This window comes from Crocuta crocuta, unplaced genomic scaffold (assembly GCF_008692635.1).
Source record: "Crocuta crocuta isolate KB4526 unplaced genomic scaffold, BGI_CrCroc_1.0 scaffold113, whole genome shotgun sequence".
Classification (NCBI taxonomy): Eukaryota; Metazoa; Chordata; class Mammalia; order Carnivora; family Hyaenidae; genus Crocuta; species Crocuta crocuta.
Window position 1 is genome coordinate 1834369 of NW_027530368.1, and position 6047 is coordinate 1840415.

Genomic DNA, 6047 nt, shown 5'->3' on the forward strand with positions numbered 1-6047 from the left:
GGGCAGTGGAGCTTTGGTTTCTGAAAATAGCAGGCATTGTCCTTTTTGTCCAATTATAAAAGCAATATTGTTCTCCATAGAATATTTGGAAAATTCAAGAAAAGGATAGAAAGGGGAAAAAAAAGAATAATCACTCCATTAGTCCCTCATCTGCAGATAACTAACATTAATATTTTGGTGTGCTTCTTTCCCATTGTTTTATGAATACGTGCATCTATGTATATTTTAGGAAGGCAGTATTGCATTGTGGTGAAGAGTGTGGGTTTGGAAGTCTGACACCACTCATTTAGAGTTCTGTGGTCTTTGGCAACTTATCTCTTTAAATCTTAACTCCTTCAACAATAAAGTTTGTTAATTTTTAAATTAGTCCACCACCAGTAAGATAATTACTTTAACTTACAGGTTTACAATAAGTTATCTAGTAATAAAATTTCCCCCAACATTCTCCTTTCAGTTTTTAAAAATGGTTATTTCACCTTTTCCAAATTAGTTTTAGAATAATATTTCCAAGTTAAAAAAATGAGATTTTTTTATAGACTTGCATTTTAAATTTATGGATCAATTAAAAAAGAATGAACATCTTTAAAGCACTAAGTCTTCCCTTCATGGAATATAGCATATCTGCCTTTCCATGTATTTTCTTCACGTCCTTCTGTAAAGCTTCGTAGTCTTCTTCCTGTATGTCTTGCACATTTCCTGTTAATTTTGTTCCAAGGTATTTTATAGTTTTGGTTGCTAGGACAAATGAGATTTCTTTCTCTAGATCACAACTGGTTGCTTCTTGCGCTCGGAAAGCTATTTTAGAAAGTTTATGTATGTGTTTCAGTGGACAGCTGCTGCTCCCTATTAAGTCTAACCATTTTTCAGGGTTGATTATCTCTAGGTTTCTAGGTAGATAGTTTGCAGCTAAAAACTGTGTCTCCTTTCCAGTAGTAAATTCTTTATCCTGCTTCATTACATTGGCTAGATTATCCTTGCAGGATACTATGAGAGAATAGGGGTTAGAATGGGTCTGTCTTACCCCTGACAACATTATTTCTTTATTAAGAAAGGTGCATGCTGGGTGTGTTGAATCACTATTGTACACCAATATTGTACACAATATTGTACACCTGCAACTAATGTAACACTGTATGTTAACTATGTTGGAATTTTAAAAATAAAGGAATGATGCTGGATGTTCTTTCAGATTTATGTTAATAAAGCTTCTTTTTTCCCCTAATTTATTAGGGGAGTTTCAAAAATAGAGAATATTGATTTTCATCTTCAGATACTTTATTATCCATGAGAGACTCTTAAGTCTGTTTTTTTTTCCTTTGACCTACTTCTGTGAAATATGATATTAGTGGATTTCATTTATGGGGCCATCATTACCTTCTCAACAAACTCACCAAATGCATCAGGGCTCTGGAGCTGGGTAGATCTGGGATGCCATCCTAGCCTACCTCTTACTAACTGAGCAAAGTACTGGGTTCTAAGCTCTTTTTTCTTCCCCCTTTGAAAGAACAAGTGAGAGAGCATGCATGAGCATAAGAGAGGCAGAGGGAGAGGGAGAGAGAATTTTAAGCAGGCTCTACAACCCAGCACAGAGCACGACATGGGGCTCAATCTCAAAACCGTGAGATCTTGACCTGAGCCAAAATCAAGAGTTGGACACTTACTCGACTGAGCCACACAGGTGTCCCTAATGTGTTCTAAGTTCTAATGCATCATGGGACGAACAGTAAATGTCCAATGGTAGTTATTATTCCTTTATTATACGGATACATTCATTAGTGCTTTATTTAGGATGTATGCATCTATATTTAGAGTATGGTGTGAAGTGTGGGTATGTGTGTGTGTACATAATTTATTAGGTTGTGTTCATAAAAGTATATTAGGTTGGTTTTCTTATTTTCCCATGCTCTACAACAGTTAAAACAGCAAGAGACATTTATACACCAAAGTCCACAGCAGCACTATTCACAATAGTTAAGAAGCAGAGGCAACCCAAGTGCCAATCAATGGATGCGTGGATAAACAAAATGTGATATATACATACAATGAAATATTATTCAGCCTCAAAAGGGAAGGAAATTCTGACACATGCTACAACACAGATGAATCTTGAGGACATTATGATAAGTAAAACAAATCAGTCATGGAAAGACGAATACTGTATGATTCCATTTATATGAGGTATCCAAAGAAGTCAAATTCATTAAGACAGAAAATAGAAGGGTGGTTGCCGGGGACTGGGGGGATGTTGGGGAGAGGGGAAGGAGAGATATACAAGTTCTGGAGATCTTTATCACAAGAATATGAGTATACCTAACAGTCTCAACTGTAAACTTAAAAATGGTTAAGATGGAAAATTTTATATTATGTGATCTTTTTCCATAATAATTACTTCAAATGTAAATGGACAAAATCCTCCAATCAAAAGACAGAGTGACTGAACAGATTAAAAAAAAAAAACTAACCAAGATTCCTCCATACGTTGCTATAAGAGACTCACTTCAGATGCAAATGCAAGGACATACACAGATGGAAAATGAAGGGATGAAAAGAGATGTGCCATGTAAATGGAAACCAAAAGAAAGTTAGGGGAGCTATACTTACATCAGACAAAATGACTTTAAAACAAAGACTGCAGTAAGAGATAAAGGGCGTTACATAATGATAACAGGGGTCAATCCAACAAGAGAATTTAACATATGTAAATATGCATGCAACCTGTGAGCATCTAGATATATAAAGCAAATATTAACAGATCTACAAGAAGAAATAGACAGCATACAATAATAGTAGAGGACTTTAATACACACTCACAAAAATGAATAGATCATCCAGGTAGAAAATTGATAAGGAAACATCAGCTTTAAACAAAACTTACACTAGATGAACTTAACAGATATATACAGAACATTCTGTCCCAAAGCAATAGAATACACATTCTCAAGTGCATATGGAATACTCTTCAGGATAGATCATATATTAGGCCACAAAACAGGTCTTCACAAATTTAAAAAGGCTGAAATCATACCAAGCATCATTTCCAATCACAATGGTAAGAAACTAGAAATCAATTACAAGACAACTAGAAAGTTCACAAGTATGTGGATATTAAATAACATGCTACTGAACAACCAATGAGTCGATGAAGAAATCAAAGCAAAATCAAAACATACCTTGACACAAATGGAAATGGAAATACAACATACCAAAACTTATGGGATGCAGCAAAAGCAGTTCTAAGAGGGAAGTTAGCAGCAAAAAATGCCTACTTCAAGAAAAAAGAAAAATCTCAAACAACCCAACTTTACACTTCAAGGAACTAGAAAAAGAAGAACAAATGAAGTCCAAAGTTAGTAGGAAAAAGAAAATAAAGATCAGAGCAGAAATAAATTAAATAGAGACTAAAAAGACATAGAAAAAAATCCCAATGAAACCAAGAGCTGGTTCTTTGAAAAGGTAAACAAAATTGGCAAATCTTGAGCTATATTCACCAAGAAGAAAAAAGGCTCAAACAAATAAAATCAGAAATGAATGAGGAGATGTTACAACTGATAGAACAGAAATGCAAATGATCACGAGACTATTACTACGAGACTATAATTATGTATCAACAAATTGGACAATGTAAAAGTAACGGATAAATTCTAAGAAATATACAATCTTCCAAGACCAAGTCAAAGAGAAAATCTGAATAGACTAATTACTAGTAAGGAGAGTGAATCAGTCATGTAAAAACTTCCTACAAGCAAAATTCCAGGACCAAACATCTGCACAGGTAAGTTCTACCAAACATTCAAAGAATTAATGCCAATTCTTTTCAGATTCTTCCAAAAAACAGAAGAGGAGGGAACATTTCCAAACTCATTTTACAAAGGCCAACATTACCTGATACCAAAACCAGACAGGGACACCACAAGAAAAGAAAATTAAAGGCCAATTTCCTGGTGAACATAGATACAAAAATCCTAAACAAAATATTAGCAAAGTGAATTCAACAATACATTAAAAGAATCACACATCATGATCAAGCAGGATTTATTCCAGGGATGTGAAGAAAAGGGAAACTTGTACACTGTTGGTGTGAATATAAATCAGTGCAGCCACTTCTATTTATCTGAAGAAAATGAAAACACTAGTTCAAAAAGATATATGCACCCACCATGTTCACTGCAGCATTATTTATAATAGCCAACATATGGAAACAATCTAAACATTCACTAATGGATGAACATATTAAAGTGTATATATATTTTCTTTATATATTCTTTATATACACATATATATGCAAGGGAATATTATTAAGACACAGAACATAATTTTAAAATTGTAATATATACATAATTGTGAGATACACACGCGCACACACACACACTGGAATATTGTTCAGCTATTAAAAAGAATGAAATCTTGCCATTTAACAACATGGATGGAACTTGAGGGCATTATGCAAAGTGAAATAAGTCAGAAAGAGACAAATACCATATGATCTCACGTATACATAGAGTCTTAAGAAACAAAACAAGCTCATAGGTGCAGAGAATAGACTGGTGGCTGTCAGAGGAGGAGGCGGCAGGTGAGGGAAATGGGTGAAGGGGGTCAAAAGGTACAGACTATCAGCTATAAAATAAATAAGTCATGGGGATATAATGTAAAATGTGGCAACTATAATTAATAATACTGTCATCACGAAAAAAATTCTAACAATGTATGGTGATGGATGCTAACTAGACTTATTAAGGGGATCATTTTGCAATATATACAAAAGCCAAATAAGTATGTTATACACCTGAAACTAATATAATGTTGTATGTCAATAATACCTCAAGTTAAATTAATTAATTAATTAAAATAAATCAGAATGGTGATACGATAAAGAAAATGGCATGAGAATTACCTGTTCTTTGAAAGTTTGAAAGAACTCACTCATAGAAGCATATGGAGATAATACTTGTACACTTTTCTCCATTTCTTCATTGATAATTGATCTTTCAGGTCTTCCACTTAGCTTAAGATAATTAAGATAATTTTGGTTTCATTCATGCAATTTTTTTTTACCAGAAAATCACCTATTTCACTAAGCAGCAAATTCATTAACCTAGTTACACGTAGTACTTTCTCATACATTTGTTGTATACCCTTGTTCATTTCTAATTTTGTATATTTTTATTTCTCCTTTTTCAGTTATTTTTTAAATGACATGACTTTATCTACCAATTCTCCTATTTTAAAATTCAATAATTTCTGAATTATTTCTGGGTGGCTCAATCAGTTAAGTGTCCGACTTCAGCTCAGGTCATGANAAATAAAATTCAATAATTTCTGCTTTGGTATGTGTTTCTTTCCTCTGGACTTTCCTAGTCTATATTTTGTTCTTTTGTTCTAATTTGAGTCAAATGCTTAATTCATTTTTTATTCTTTCTTATTAAATAGTTACAGCATTTAAAGTTCTAAATTTCCATCTCTATACAATTTGTAGAAACTCCAGATGTTTTAATCTGTGATATTGCATTATCATTCATCTCTAAATAAGTAACTGGCTATATATGCACATTTTATTCTCATGTGCTTTCCTTCTTTTACCTCCTAAGAGACAATCTTCTATGATTAACTTGTTAATTTTTAAACTGTACAATCTTTAAAATCAGTATTCAAAACATATGCACATTTACTGCTCTGTTCTCCCAAACCCCCAAAGATGTCCTGCTTATTAGCTGGGTGACTTTGGACAAGTCTGTGCATGTATTCCTACATTTCTGAGTGTCAGCCACTATTCTGGGAGTGGAGAATACAAGGGGGAACAAGACAGAGCTGCAGTTCTCAAGGAGTAGACTTCGGATACATAAGCTAAAGAAGAACAAGATGATTTTAGCTAATGACAGTGCTACTCAGAGAGTAAAAGGGAGGTGTAGCAGAGTGATGGGGTGGAGGTGCTTTAGATGGGGTTGTTAGGGGAGACCACTGCCAACTGCCACAGCCCATGAACTCATCTTGGTCATTAGCCCAGAAAACCCCTCCTGAGCCATTTGGCGCCAGGCGTCTCCACTTGTTTT